We start from the raw sequence: 16,550 nt of genomic DNA, 5'->3' as shown, positions 1-16,550 counted from the left end.
CACTCTGTTGGACAAGGCAAATACAGTGAATGTGCTCAACTTGGATTTTCAGAAGGTATTGTTCTCATTCCACATATGAAGCTAATAAGGATGATTAAAAATAATGAGAATAATATGAAACAAATGAATAAAAAATGTTTTGGCTATAGAAAGCAGAAATGAAGATAAATAATAGCAAGCTCTGACCAGTTAATAGTGATGGACAGTGGAGTTCATGGGGTCATGTGCCCAGTTCCTGTTAATCACATAACTTGTAGATTATACAAAGCAGTTTGTCTCCTATATTGTAACATTTATTAATAATGGTTTTTTATTGAATCCAAAATAAGGTATGTGCCAAAGATCTATCTTAGCCTAAACCATTCCTTAAACTATATGCTTAATTTGTCTCCCAATTCCTTGCCATACAATAATAGAAACAACAGAAAAGTTTATTTTTCAAAAGTACTTCTAAATTTCAGCTTGGCTCAGTAAGTCAGAAAGTTGTGGATTCATAACCTGCTCTAGAACCTCAACACATAACCTTCAACATTTGGCAGAGTGTTCAATTTTTGGAAATGCCATCATTTTAACTCAGAAGTTATATCAAGGCCACATCTGTCTGTTTAGATTAATGTAAAAGATCTGATAGCACTATTTGAAGAATGGCATACAGCTCATCCCTGTATCTTGGCTAAATTCCTACCTGCACAAAGACCTTAAAGTGATTAACTAGTCATTAATCTCCATTGTTGCTTGTGGGACCTTGCCTTGTGCAAAATTGGCTGCCAGTGTGTCTACATTGAAGCAGTGACTACACTTCAAAGGTAATTCACAGGCTATGAAGCCAGTCTAATTCTCAATTTAAAGCACATTAGTTACCCATATAGGCTCAAAGAAGTATGTCTGTATACTTTAGAAAAGCATAGACTTGGGGATGATTTGATCAGTCTTCATTGAATAATGAAGGAGTTAGATTGTGTCCTTGTAGACCAATTATTTTAACTGAATAGGTTAGGGAGGACCAAGGTCATGCTTACAATTTATACAAGCACAGAACTGGGATTGATGTTAGATATATCTCTTGCCAGAGTATAGTGGGATTGGAAACAATTTGCTGACTCATGCTGGGAGCGCTGATTCTGTATTTAATAATGAGAATGCTGAACCTATTCCTAGTTGGCTGGAGATCACCATTATAAGAGATATGTGATGCAAATCAAGGCCAGGGTGATCCTATAAACTCATTTTGATAACTTAAAAGGCTTGGAGGAGAATTTTGCATATTTGGCTTGTGTTTAATCTAGATTTTTGGATCACACAGGAAATTACATAACTCAGGATGAGTAGGCAGTCTGTATTTTGGCTCATCAAACATCACAACACTAAGGGACAGAGTGGATGGACCTGTGGACCTTATCCTGTCCATCACTTTTGTCTGTTCATATACAAGGGGTTTGGAGTCTTTTGAAGATACGGTAAATGCTATATGGTTGCCACTTTCCTGAAATGTTTACGGACAAAGTGCAACATTAAAAACCTTAGTTGTATTCAATTTTGAAGAACGAGTTTAACATAAATTTATTGCAAGAATATATATACAAGATTTCCTAATCTACCTTCACCATCTTCTGCCCATAAATACAGTCACTTTGATATGCATCAGTTTATATTTTAATATATGTTTTCATGATATGTTTTCATGATGGCAAACCTACAATTATTGCCCAACCTTTGTTCTCGAGTTCAAGGATGAACTCATGGGCTCCTTGACCACCTTCAACCTTTGTGGCGAAGGTTCTGTCATCATGGCATTAGGTAAGGAATTCCAGGATTTTGATACAGTGACAATGAAAAAATAGTGGTATATATCCACACCAAGAAGATGTGTGACTTGGATGGGAACAAGAGTGAGATGCTCTCTTAACATTAATGTACTGTCTTCCTTAATAGTAAGGATTGCAGAATGAGCGATGTTTCCAAAGTAAGCTTGGTCAGTTGCTATAGTGCATCTTGTAGATCACTGCAGCCATAATGTGCCAATGGTGAAGACATGGCTATTGAATGTAATGGCAGGGTACTGATCAAACATATATTTTTCTTCTGAATGATGTTGCGTTTTCATTGTCATTGTGACTATACTCATCGAGGCAGCTGATGAGTATTCCATCAGATGTTGTGAATGGTAAAGATGGATGAGGGATTAAGAAGTGAACCACTTGTTTCAGAATACCCAGTGCCTTCCCGGCTTCTGTAGCTATGGTGTTGATATGACCAGTCCAATGGAAGCTTTTGGTCATTGTAATCTCCAAGATGTTATTGGTGGTGGCGACAGTAATGCTACAGCTGTTAAAGATCAAAGGGCTTTCATTAGTTAGAAATAAACACACTTTAGACACCAAAATGCTGGGGCTTCACTGAGTGATTTTCTTACATCCCTCCATGTGGCTGATAGACTGATACATTATTGCTTGGCACATGACTCCAGTCCAACAATGCATATGGCATCCCATGATATAGAATTCACATCATAGTTCCCAGTTCCTAGCTCTTTACAAATAATATAACAATAGATCTTTCCTTTTTGGAGATGGCCATTGACTGGCATTGCATGATTGCAGCCTGCCAATTGTTAGCCCAAGCCCACATGTTGCCAGTCCCTGCTGTGTTTTCTGTTCTACCTGTCTGTGATCCTAACGGCCAAAATTTCTAGTACGGTTAACAAATGGTACCTGCCATTAGGTAGGCTTTCCCTTGCCTGTTTAATTCCCATGTTATTTTAGTGTGGCCAGTTGCTGGAAGTATAGGATGGAAATGGTATGACACCCTCGATGAAACACCTGGGTGTTTCAAAGTGAGCAACGGTATATCTCCTTCACCAATTAGATCGAAGGATTGTGAAATGTACATTGCTAGGTCACATTAATCTTATTTATATTGCCAGATTGTTACGTCTCTGTCTGCCACAAGTTTAATGGAGGCCAGATATTTTCATGCTTCACTAGAGTCCTAAAGTATTGATATGTGGAAATGTATTTCTGTATTTGATTGCATTGACATACCCGACACTCAGACCTCTCCAGGAGGAACTGTCCATAAGGCCATGGGAAATAAGAACAGGAGTAGACCATTTGGCCCCTCGAGCCTGCTGCACCATTCAATAGGATAGGATCATTCTATTCCTCATGTCCACTTTCTTGTTCCTCGTCCATAATCCTTGATTCCCTTACTGATGAAGAATCTATTTCAGCCTTAAATATACACAAGGACTCTGCCTCCACAGTTCCCTATGGCAAGGAGTTCCAAAGGCTCACAACTTCAGAGAAGAAATTCCTTCTCATCTCAGTCTTAAATTGGCACCCTTTTATTCTGAGACAATGCCCTCTGGTCCTAGACTCTCCCTTGAGGGAAAACATCTTCTCAGCATTTACCCTGTCAAGCCTCTTAAGAATCCAATGGGATCACCTATCATTCTTCTAAATTCCAACGAGTCGAGTCCCAACCTGTTTACCTTTGCTCATAAGATAATCCCTCCATATCGGAGTATTGGGGATCATCCCAGTGAACCATCTCTGAGCCACCTCCGATTAAATAATCTTTCCTTAAATAAGGGGACCAAAACCACTCTCAGTACTTCAGATGTGGTTTTACCAGAACCTTATACAGTTGCAGCAAGACTTCCCTACTCTTATCCTCCAAGCTCCTTGAAATAAGGGCCAATATTCTATTAGCCTACCTTTGTGAACGAGTACCCCAAGTCCCTCTGCAGCTCTCTGCAGTATTTCTCCATTTAAATAATACTGTTCTTTTGTTCTCACTTCCAAAATGAATAACTTCACATTTTCCCACATTATACTCCATTTGCCGACTTTTTACCTTCTTACCTGACCTATCGGTGTCCCTTTGCAAACTGTTAGTATCCCTCTCACAACTTGCCTTTCCACCTATTTTTGTGTCATCTGCAAATTTTGTTACAGTGCATTTGCTTCCTTCCTCCAATCATTAATATACATTGTATACAGTTGTGGTCCCAGCACTGATCCCTGTAGAACCCCACTAGTTACAGGTCACCAATCTGAAAAAGAACCCCTTAGTACCACTTGCTGCTTCCTGTCCATTAGCCAATTCTCTAGCCATGCCTGTATACCACCTCCAACACAATGGACTCTTATCTTATGACTTAACCTTTTGTGAGTTACCTTGTCGAACGTCTTCTGGAAGTCCAAATACAGTACATCAACTGGTTCCCCTCTATCCACTCTGGGTGTGACTTCACTCAAAAATCTCTAATAAATTTGTCAGACACGATTTCCCTTTCATGAAGCCATGCTGACTCTGCTTGATTAGATTATGATTTTCTAAATGTGCTGCTATTACTTCATTAATAATTGATTCCAACATTTTGCCAGCAGTAGATAATCGGCCAATCAGCCTATACCCCACTTTTTGCTTCCCTCCCTTTTTGAATAGCGGTGTCACATTGGTGGATTTTCCAATCGTCCAATACTTCTCCAAGAAGTTTTGGAAAATTGAAACCAATGCATCCACTATCTCTGTAGCTACTTCTTTTTGGATCCTAGGATGCAAGCCATCTGAACTTATCTGCCTTTCGCCCTATTAGGAAAACATAGTTTGATGGGAGGAGGCACTTATCCCATATAGATTCATAAACGCAATGATTTCCTGGTATTGATGAATGATGTATCCAAATCTGGATCTTGGTCCTTTGCCCAATTGCTGTCTTTTGTCTGTTACCTGATTGCTAGAAAACATGACCCTAAAGCAAGTTTCAAAGAAAACACTGAGAAAATAATTCATAAATCTTTAAAACTATCCTGCGCTTTTGCAGTTTATTGTTTGACCATAGCAGCTTCTTCACTCCAGGTTTTTCACATTGCACATGTGACCTAATTTCTTGGCTCAGCGTTGTTTGTGTCCTTAAAATTCAGTGAATTAAAGTGAGAAATTTGAAACCAACAAAATTATAACAGACAAATACTTTGCCTCCTCATGGCCCCAGACTTTTATCAGAATGCTATATAACCCGTTGGCGATACCCAGTGAAATTGCACTGTGGCGTGGAGTATCCTCAGTATATTTTGTTTCTGGGAACAAATGGGATATATTTTGGCTGGATCTCTTTATTCTGTGATTGTATTGAAACAGCATAAACAAGACAAATTCTATTTGATTCAGTAAAATAGTTTAAATTTTCATAAATGTTGGCTTACATCCTTGCTTGAGAATACGCAGGAGGTATTGCATCACTCATAACGCTGTGTCCTATTTTTAAAGAAAAGTGAACAACTTGCCTTAATGAGCTGTCATGAGCAAACAAAGAACAATAAACTTGCTTATTGAGAAAAATAAAAATACCAGCATGGAATTTAACATATGCTATGCTATTCTGATACTGACACATATGAAAGAAAAGGGAATATAAAAATAACAAACTCAAGAAATCTATGTTATTAAGGTACATAATACCAACCCATTTCACTATCTCAGCAATAAACCCTCTGACTCCAAATTGTACAAATAGGTGGGGTCCAAGGTCCTATCCCTAGTCAGTGCTGAGTTGGCTGTTCTCGGCCTGTTGTGTGGTAGAGGGTGCTATATGATTGGCACCCATCTCCCTGCATTAAGGTGTTGAAAATCAGCTCATGTTCCCATTCCAGATTTCTATCCTAGATCCTTATTGAGAGCATGCAAATGTGGTTTAGGATCAGACTTGTTAATGCCATATGTGGTCAGTGCCTACAGTTAAGACTCACACGCAGAATGGTCAATTGTTTGAAATACTGAAGGGCAAACATTACCCATGAAATAATAGACCATTGAGAGAGTCAATACTTCAGGATATTTTGGAATGAAATAAAACTGATGGAAAGGATTTACAATATTCCTTTGCTCTGTAGATTCTTGCCCCTCCAATTGCCAATTCTTTTCTGTCTTGTGGACGGGACATGCTGAAATCAGGACCGTGCGCATATGACAAATATTCATGTATAAGTACAGAAAATGAGTGATGGAAAATTTTTGACGGTGGGAGATATTGCAGATGTCAAATGCTGTTCTCGCTCTGTACCCACCATATGTGTGTTTTCCAGGATAATTCACTTTGATAGCAATCAGTATTGGTAATCAGTGAACCCTACTGATATTTCTCCTTTCTAGCCCAGGGGTACTGATGCCAATTGTAGTCTTTCTATTCAATAATTTTGCTAATGCAGCACAGAAAACAACCCTAGAACCTACCAAGACAAATATTCAATTTGAATTGAGATCAGCAGTCTCTCCTGTCAAGTCTTCTATGTTGTGTGTAGGGCCAGTGGAAAGATTCACAATACTTTAGGTATCTTTGGTAAATAAAGGATTAAAATATCACATGAGTAAATCAAGTATAATCTTTGTATGCTCCTTTTTGGAAAGTTGGTTTGCAGTACTTAATTACAAAGCATTTAGTTCAGATCAGCATTTGATTCTGAGTGAAGGTGCCCCACATAACCAGTGGGCGTAATATTCTGGTAGTTATGGTGGTATCATTTTGTTCATAAATAACTGCAGAAATCATCAAATAACAAAACTGGATTATTTACGTAACATTCTTAAATTATTCATTCAGTAACTAAATATAAATCAATAGAACCAAAAACATTTTAATAAATAATGTGATATTTGAATTAAGGCTTTAATGCACAAAGATTAGACTTATAATGGGTTGCTGTCTTTGGGTGAAATGTAGCAATGCAATCACTTGAACAAATGGACTAAGCATTAGAAGCGTAGATAACAGGAGAAATATTATCTTTGGATCAAGATTATCTATTTAGGCATTATGTTTGGAGCAGGAATTATATATAAGGGAATAACTGATAAGAGATTTGTCATTTTTTAATTAAAGAGTGTACCATTTCTTTTTGACAAAATAAAGCCATTTTTATCAGGATCATACTTTAATCAAGAGAATGTTTTAGTTTTCAGATACATTATCAAAACAGTGAACAGTTTTTAATTGTACACATAAGAGCCAAAATGTCATATTTACAGATGTGCATAATTCTAACTCTAATATTGGAACATGATTTTTTTTTTGCATAATAAGAACTGCAAATGTATCTACCAATGATGATTATTTGTTTTTAAAAATGCCATGTGTATAAATCCCACAAGTGACCCCTGTGCCATAAAATAATTTACATTTAGGAACAGCATTTTAGCCGAGGCCTCAGGGATTTAGCTTCTTTTGCTGAACTCCCAGATCAGTGCAAAATCTGTTCAGAGAAAGTAACGTATAATGCAATTTTCTTCAAACACACAAAGCATGTTTAATTCATATAGGCACACAAGCAAATACTAATGAAGTAGAAAATAGAGATGCATAAACAGAGAATTATGCATAGATTTAAAACACTATGTAAACATAAAGATGCAAATATTGGAAATCTGAAATAAAATGCTAAAAATGTCCATCAGACTGAACAATATATGAAAGAGAAAAACAGTTTATTGTTTCCGGTGGGACCTTTCATTAGAACTGTGAACCTATCTTTCATTTTCAGATGTGACTAACTCGCTATACGTTTCTAGGATTCTCTATTTTTATTTTCAAAATGAAGAAGGAAAGCGAGAAGTGAATGAAGGGAAGGCAAAGACATAGAGGAAGCATGATACATGATGAAAAATATGGCATAAACCACAGAGCTATGAAAAGCAGGTTTCTGTTTAAATCTTTCTTCCTGATAGAATATGCTTGAAATTACATTCCCAATCTTTACATTCCATTTACGTATTTATAATTCTACTTTTAGTGCAAAATAATTAGTGCATAGCTAAATCATTATGTTGCCATTGTTATACCGTACTCTGCTTTACTAATCTAAATTACATTCATTGCACAACTATGGCCATTGTTTTATCAATTGTACCAAAAATGAAACATACTCTAAGATAAAAATACTCAAAAAAAATAACTTTTAGCTTGACAGGCGTAATCCTATGAAGTTAAATATTTGCATTAAAGGTGAAAGGATTGCAAATGATATTTTCAATTGAACCAATTTCCTGACCATAGCAGTGGAATATTATAAACTTCTGAGATTTATTGAAACAGTTAGTTAGTGGAACCTCTATTAAAGCTTATTTGGTATCAAGTAGAATTCCATTTGTTGTTCTTATTTCTTGGAGATCCAACAGTTTATTTTGTTATGTTGTAGGAATTGCATTCAAACACTGGGCAGAATGTTATAGTCAGTCACAGGAGTGGGGGAGGGTGGAGCCATAAAAAGGGGCAAGCTGTTCAAAAGCCCATTGACAGTGGTGAGACCAGAAAATCCTGCTGGCAGGAGAAGCTGTAAAATAATGTCCAATATCTACATAGTTTACTTGACTGTAGACATTTAAGCATCATTTGAATTTATTTACAAGATAAACCATGGTTCACTTGGTACCACTCTTGCCTCTTAAGTCAGCAGGTTTGAGATCCAATTTCAACTCCAGGATGTGAGTACAGAAAGCAAGGATGACACTCCAGTGCAGTATTGAGGGAGTGCTGCATTGCCCAAGATGCTGGCTTTCAAATGAGATACTAAACCAATGTCCTGTCAGGTGGATGTAAAGGATCCTATGGTATTACTGCAAAGAAGAGCAGTGGTTCTGTCTGATGTCCTGGCCAATATCTATTCCACAAGGAACATCATACACATACATTATCTGGTCATTATCACATTTATTTTGTGAGAGTTTGCTGTGTGCAAATTGGTTGTGTGTTTCCTACATTACATCAGTTACTGCACTTAGTTGGCTGGAGAGCACAGTATAAATGCAAATGCTTATAAAAGGCACAGTATAAATGCAAATTTTCCTTTCTTCCTTCTTTGCTGTTCAGATACATTTCATTTTGATATTTAGGATTATTTAATTGCAAGTCACATAAATGCAACTTTCAGTTTTTCAATTTATGACTAAACACAACTCAAGCTGCCATAACAAACCTGCCAGCCAATGAATTCAGACTGTAAAGGGCACAGCAAAAACCTGTAATTATGGAACCATTAACTTTCTATGTGCCTGAGCATTGGAAATGGCAGCTAAACATATTGCATATTACATTAAACTGTGCAATTGTTTCTGTACATTTAAGGTACTTGATATTTTTTCTGCTACTGGAGTGTTTGAAAAACATAAACTTTCTTGAATATCAGCGCAAGTGATTAAAAGGTGTGGTGCCAGTGTAAAATAAGTACCACACACTAAAATGTTTTATGTCCATTAGAAACTGTCTCTCTACAAACATAAAGTTTCATGGAATGTAATGTTGGAAATCTCATCATATACAGTACTCTGTTGTAATTAGATTTCTGAAGTTTGTGTTAGTTAATTGTATTTTTCCCAATCCCCCGTGATTGTAGATATTGGTTGAGGATAACATTAAGATCTTAAATCTACAGATACAATAAAGCCATTGCAGGGGTTAATATTCTAATATCAATGCCAATAATCTCCCGGTGAATTGGATATATTAGTAAAAATAATTTCCAACTGAAGGCAAAGGATTGAGGACTTGTTGAAAACTGGCTCACACCATCATTTAGTACAAATGAAGAACATTCTATATATTACTAAAGGAATCACCAATTCTAGTTCTAATGGTTCCGTTCATAGATTTTATTTGAAAAGTTTATGCAACAAAATACTTTGCATGTTTTATACTTCTATGTTGGATTTGTTTGAAATAAATGTAATTTATTGTTAAAAAATGTTGCTATGTTTGAAGCTTTGACCAGAAAGTATGTATACATGTATTTATCAAACTTTTCACTGGACTGAAAATAAACTTGGCTTTTTTTAAACAAAACTACTAGCTCAGGATAAAAATATTTGCTCCCAGCTATGTTACCACAAATTGTGACTTTAAAAAACATTTTTCTCTACTAGTTTGAGAGTCTGTTTTCTAGCATTTCCCTCTGCAGAAAAGCTAATAAACTACTCGCATTGAAATGCCAACCAAATTTTGCGGCGCAATATGACCAGACTGATAGCTCTTGATAGAATTTAAAGTGTGGTAACATTGTGTTAAAAGGTGGAGAGGAGTAAGGCCCTCGATGCACTTTAACTCTTAGATTTAAATAGTTTTAATAGGGGCAGGGCACGAGATATTATAAATTTGTTTCATGCCAAGCACAGTGCACGCTGTTGAGCCTTGGGCTGATAATGATGTGGCTTGAGAACGCCATGTATATGCTAATGAGGTCATGTGCGCATTTTAGCCCAAAGTTTAAAATGAGAGTGCTTACAATCTTCACTGGCTCACATATTGGTCACAATCTGGCGAAAACTAGTTTTAGGACTAAACTGGAAATATTTCAACTGACCATAGATCACCTGTTCCAGTGCCAATGACTGCTTCGTACAAACTAGCGAGATGCTAACATTTAATCTCTCCTACCTGTGATTTGGTGCAATGGAATGTCTTCAGATTTTGGATTTCAATGTTGTCCGAATTGAACAGCACCGAACTAAATTGATTTGTACTTCCAAAGATTATGTAAGGAATTTAGATATATTCTAAATGAGCTCATGTTTTGGGGCGAAATAATTTAGCTTGTCGTGGATATAACTTCACATTAAACTACAGTTCCGATAATTTTGCAGCTTTTAGAACATTGTTCCTGACCGATCAAAAATCTGGAGGGTTAATTTGAAGGATCAGCAGTCTTTTACCTGACACCATGGCGAATTTGAGAGTAGTCAAACTGACAAACATCACAACTGTCCCTCTGGATTATTTCTTTTGAGTTTTGTTCAATTTCTTAAATTTACTATGATTTGATATATAATTTAAAAGATCAGTGGTCTGAGATTGTTAGTCACGTTTCAAACGTGTTATCGGTGCTTTATTTACCATTTGCAAAAAAGAAACTTTTGATATGTAGGCACTGGCGTTAACTGAATGGAAAAGGAAGAAAGCGGTACGTACATGTTATGGCAGAATAATAAAATGCTATTTTGTGGCGGGGGGCGGGGGGCGATTTTGAGGGGATTATCCCATCCCATCCATCTCAGAGGTTATGTCCCGTCGTATTTACGGCGATTTACCAGAATGATTGTCTTCCCAAAAATTGAAATGCCTTTCATTGTGAAATGGAAACGGTGAAGGTAGTAGGCGTTTTTTCTTTAATCAGAAATTTACATGAAATTGGTGCGTTAGTGAAAGGTAAAATTAAATCACACAATCTGAAGCTGATCAAAACCTAACTAATGAGGGCACTGGATATAAAAAAAACTGTCGTCTCCCCAATACTTTCAATGCAGTATAACGACTGGAATCTGGAACTGCTAAATGGTCAACCAATGGATTTATAAAATTCAGACAACACACTTAAATCACGATTTAGGGAAGTCTTATTCTTTATGAATTGACCCCATATTCTTCACTTTTAAAACGAGACGATCTGACTCTGAGATAAATGGTGTACATATATAAAGGCAACACTTCAGGCATGTTTAACTCCAGTGACTGCGCCTGTGCGCTGCCACATAAACCAACAGAATTCAGCGTCGTTGTAACAAATTATATTTTAAAATGTTTGTGATCGCGTGGAGTGAGAGATTCTCCTGTCAGATTGATCTGACCAGGGTGGCGGGCTTCATTCCCTAGTTTTAAAAACATTGTCGAGATGTATTTACCAACAAAGGAGGTTGTTTCGGTCGTTTCTGCTCGGATTTGCTAAACAATCCCCTCATGTTTGATGGTTGGTGAGGTGAGCCCTGTAAACTGAAGAGAACCGTAAAATATATTTGCTTTTTAAACACGCCCTGTGCAATGAAGCCGCATCTTTGGCTGAACTGAATGGGGAACCTTTTTTTGTTCGATATTAAATCTCAAACCAGCAGCAGCAAAAGGAGGCGTGTGTTTTAAAATGGCCCTCTGCAAAATTCTAATGAAAACTTACTTCCTCCTTCCTTTGGTACTGTTAGGGGGAATCAAAACAGAAAAAAACCCAAAAAGATAAGAATGATTATAGGACGTTTCATCTCCATCCATTCATTCATTCAGAACGATATGGGAATAACTATTTTACAACATGGTTTCTAACTGCACTATCGAATAACCAGCACCTTCTGACATGTCAGCAAAAAGCAAGCTGAGGTGCCTGACAATAACCACCACAAAATATATAGAATTGTGGGTCTGCCAACGCTGTCAGTTAAACGGCTACGTTTCCACACGATAGGAGGATTATTAAAATGCCTGTGTTGGTGAACTCCTTCTGCAGATAACATAATCATGCCCGTCACATAATTTTCAGTGAATTATTTATTGACCCACCAAACTTGTTATTGTTCCTTCAGTCCTGAGCTGATCCATCTGCAGCAGGTGAAGATGGAGGTCCAGGGGCGTTGGGGGCTGGGGGTGAGGGTGGGGGACGAATACTTCTGTATGTTTTTTGCCCATGAAACGGTTCAACGCAATCTTCTAAAAACGATTGTAATAAAAACTCTGCGCAGCAAGACCCAGCTCGAGGTGAGGCTGGCTGGATGCTGCAATCTGCACGGTCCTGGTAGCTGGTGGGCACCGTTTATTTTTTCCCCCTCAAATCGTGTGATTTATTATTTTTTAAAAACGTATTCCCCTCTCCGTGTTTAGATCACACGCCAAAAATCCAGTCTCGGAGCACAGTCTGAAACCACCCCAGCCCCACATTAGGAACTTGATGCTGAATAAAGTGCATGTTTTAATCAGATGCTCTCCCTCCCTCCCTCCCTCTCTGAGCAGCACGTGAAGTCCCACCCGCAATAACCGGCAGCTACAGGAGATTTAACATTTCCAAAATACCGTTTCATTCGCCGTGAAAGTCATTTCGTATTAAAATAACCGGTCCATTATTTCGGAGTTTGCTGGCTATTTCGCGCGGGGAATGAAATTAGATTTAGTGGGCAGCACACGTCTGAATGAAATGCAACTGACAAGCATAAAACCGCTCACAAAAGAGGCAATTACCTTAGTCAACGGCACAGGGTTAGAGCATGAATGAATTTATTTGTAAGACAGTAACAATTTCCAATTCAAATGGCGCCAGCATCTTAAATAGCAACAGCAGCTCGTCCGTCAACTTCGTTCTCCTTACACAAAAAGGATATTGTGAGAGGGGAGAAAAGGTCCGACCCCCCCCCCCCCCCCCCTCTCTATTAAGAGCAGATCTATAGAGAGCCCCTGCCCGCGAAGCAGGTGCATTATGTTTCCTATGAGGGGGCTATGAATAAGCTCCGCGGGGCTAACACTTCCAACCAAGAACAAATAAAACATGCATGTTCCTTTCTGAACCTTAGGAATTGCAGCGTGTGTATATTCTCAGCCAGGGTCTGGAGCAGGATTGTTACTGCTGAAGGCTCCTCTGGACGCTAAGCGGCCCCTCTCTTGGCATTCACCGCGTGCCTTAATTGTATAACATTAAATCAAGGTCCGCTGTGAACACGGAGAGCTGGGGGCCGATCTCCATCTAATAGTGATAGCAAAACAGAGCAGCCAGACAAAACAACAACAACAGCAACAAAAAAAAACAAAAGCAGCCCGTGCGGCAGAAAGCATTGCAATGTTCTCCACTGATGTGGGTTACCTCCTGTGCGATCTCCGCCAAAACATGTCTGCCTTTGGACCATCAAACACACAATCCGCTCTGATCAATGGCGGTGCCTAAAGGAGGGTGGGTGGGAGGGAGGGAGGGAGGGGGGGGGAAAGAGAGTCTGGCAGAGAGAATCCACGATTCAGGGAGAAAACTGCCTGCGCATTTTCATTCCTCGGTACCGGGGGGCGGGGGAAAGGCCAAGTGACCTTGCTGGCTTCACACAGCCTGCCCGGCTCCCAAACGGCCCACTGCTCCTCACCAGCTTTGTGTCAAGTCTTGCACACGCTCAGATGTTAATGACCCAAATAAAGCTCTTTCTCTCGCTCACCCCTCCACACCCCCCCCCCCCCCCCCACACACACACACACAATAATGCGCACATCAAACTTACTGCTCGCCCCGCTTTTCATGTGGCCAGGGCCCTGCGAACTGCCCTTTTAGAGGGGTTGGGGAGAGGTCACAAAGCACTTCCACATCCAGCGAGTTCCCCCCAACATACAAAGCCTGGTGCGCTCAATATCCAAACACGAGCATCAGGGATAGAAGCGGATGACTGCAGAGTAATCTATCGGTGGTGGGGGGGGGGGGGGGGGGGGGGAGAGAGAGAGGAGGGGAGACACACACACACACACACACACAGTCCAGCAATACCACCCACAAGCGTAAATGTAATTCCTCCTACACGAAAACAGGCGACCGGCGGCTTTTAAACAGAAAACACAATCAAAGCAGAAACATAAAGAGAGAGAGAGAGAAGTCCCAGAAACACACGATGCCCCAGAGATGCAGCTGAGAGAGAGCTGGCGTTGTCTGTTTCACAAATGCAGAGCAGCTCTGGAAGAAAAGGATGCGAGCCTCCTCAATTTATCATTAGCCGCTCTAATCGTGGTTAGTGTGCTAGCCCATCCAGTCATTCTCTATGCACTTGATCCACTTTCTTTAAGGATTATTCAGCAAACTTCCCCATCTGCTGATTCGGGTTCAACACAAGCCGATTACATGATGGGACCCACACGTCATCTGCCCCATGTGCCCTCGGCTCTCAACGATGTACTGGGGGATGTCCTTGAATTAAAGAGATCTAATAAGAGGACATCACTAACCACCGTTAGATAGAGAGAGAGAAAAAAACCCGCTTCGCAAATAGTGCGAAAGAAAAATGATTTTCTAAAGCTCTTATTAAGCAAACATTTAACCAAATGGAGTGAAGCTAACAAGGGCGGTCTGCGCAGGCGTGTATTTTAGATATTTATTGCCAGATGATAAAACTGATGGATCCGATCATTTCTTTTTCTTGCCACTTAGGTGGATTGTCCCAAGCTCACAGATTTATTCGGGTGTGATATGTGTGATTTACTAGCATGCATTATACTCCTATATTATAGCCAGTCATTGTACAGCCCGCTGCTAGAGCTGAGATTGAATACAAACAGTTCATACCAGCCTACACATTTCTGGCTTTTTCTTTGAAAAAACAAAACAAACTTCGATTAAAAACATTGATTTTTCCATTTGGTTTGGTTGGTACAAACATCACAGTAAAAAGCAAATGACGAGGTATTTCTGCAAGGTTTGCATCTGACAAACCTGGTCCCGGCATGGGAACAGACAGGAGGGACACAATGGAGCAAAGATGATCTGTCAGATTGACTCTGAACTTGTCCATTCTAACCTGTCCCTGTACCGCTGACCTGGACAGGAATGTCAACAGTTGTCACAAGCGACAGTTTATGGGAAAGGGAGGGTAGGACGAGGAACAGTTAAAATATCAACGGCAGGTTGCGGCTAAACTTCAGAGGATTGTAAAAGCAGAGCTCTCGTCTTGAGCCACCTTGGTGACTGCTCCGTCTTGTTTTGGGGAGTGAAATGTAAAAGCTTGGCCAGATTTTCTCCAGCATCCTGCACTGAAATGGAACATCTGGAATGGCCCGGGACCTTGTGAAAGAAAATACCCCTGGTTTTATGACATGAATACACCTCTTCCTGCCATTTACCATCCAGTAAAAGGAATGGAGCAACCGAATCGCCATCTTCTCCATGTTGCAGTATTTCCTGCACTTGATCGGGGTGGGGGGGGGGGGGGGGGGGTCTGTGGGTGTATGTGTGCGTGGGTGTGTGGGGATCTGGGTGCGTGTGGTGGGTGTGTGTGTGGGGTGGGCGGGTGTGTGTGGGTGGGTGTCTGTGTGGGTGTGTGTGTGGGAATGTGTGTGGGGTGGAGGTGTGGGTATGTGTGTGGGGGCATTGTAGGTGTGTGTGTGGGGGGGGGGGGTGGGGTGTGTGTGTCGGTGTGTGGGTTAATGGGGGTGTGGGTGTTTGCGTGTGTGGGGTGTGTGTGAGGGGGGGGCGTGTGTGGGGAGTGTGGGTGTGTGGGTGTATGTGTGTGGGGGTGTGTGGGTGTGTATGTGGGTGTGTGTGGGGGGGTGTGGGGGTTGTGTGTGTGTGTGTCTGAGGGGTGTGTGTATGCGGGGTGGAGCGTGTGTGTGGGTGTGTGTGTGGGGTGTGTGTGTGGGGGGATTTGGGTGTGTGTGTGCGGGTGTGTGGGGTGTGTGTGTGTGTGGGGGGTGTGGGGTGTGTGTGTGGGGTGTGTGGGTGTGTGTGTGCGTGTAGGGTGTGTGTGTGTGTGTTGTGTGTGTGTATATACGTGTGTGGGGGTCTGTGTGTGTGTGGGTGTGTGTGTGTCGGGTGTGTGCATGTGTGTGGGGTGGTGGTGGTGGTGTGGGATGTGTGTGGTGTGTGCGTGGGTATGTGTGTGGGGGGGGGCTGTGTGGGCGTGTGTGGTGAGTGTGGATGTGAGGGGGGGTGTGTGGGGGTGGATGCGTGTGTGCGTGGGTGTGTGTGTGTGGGGGTGGTGTGTGTGTGGGTAAGTGTGTGTGGGTCTGTGTGTGTGGGGTGTGTGTGTGTGTGGGGGATGTGTGTGGGTGTGTGTGGGGGTGCGGTGTGTGC

The 16,550-nt window shown here is 40.5% G+C and overlaps 2 long non-coding RNA genes across 2 annotated transcripts; one reads left to right on the top strand and one right to left on the bottom strand.

The window, feature by feature from the left end:
• The first annotated feature begins 736 nt into the window (after window positions 1-736).
• On the top strand, window positions 737-8,723 carry LOC119967457. Its single transcript, XR_005460989.1, has 3 exons — window positions 737-806; window positions 7,542-7,696; window positions 8,447-8,723. It is a non-coding gene; the product is annotated as an uncharacterized LOC119967457 (long non-coding RNA).
• A 131-nt stretch (window positions 8,724-8,854) lies between these two features.
• Window positions 8,855-14,627, bottom strand: LOC119967458. The gene is made up of 2 exons (XR_005460990.1): window positions 12,983-14,627; window positions 8,855-11,755 (listed from the first exon to the last, which is right to left on the bottom strand). It is a non-coding gene; the product is annotated as an uncharacterized LOC119967458 (long non-coding RNA).
• Between the last annotated feature and the right edge of the window lie 1,923 nt (window positions 14,628-16,550).

This window comes from Scyliorhinus canicula, chromosome 6 (genome assembly GCF_902713615.1).
Source record: "Scyliorhinus canicula chromosome 6, sScyCan1.1, whole genome shotgun sequence".
Taxonomy (NCBI): domain Eukaryota; kingdom Metazoa; phylum Chordata; class Chondrichthyes; order Carcharhiniformes; family Scyliorhinidae; genus Scyliorhinus; species Scyliorhinus canicula.
Note: the sequence above shows the minus strand (reverse complement) of the source record. Positions and strands in the feature narration are given on the sequence as shown.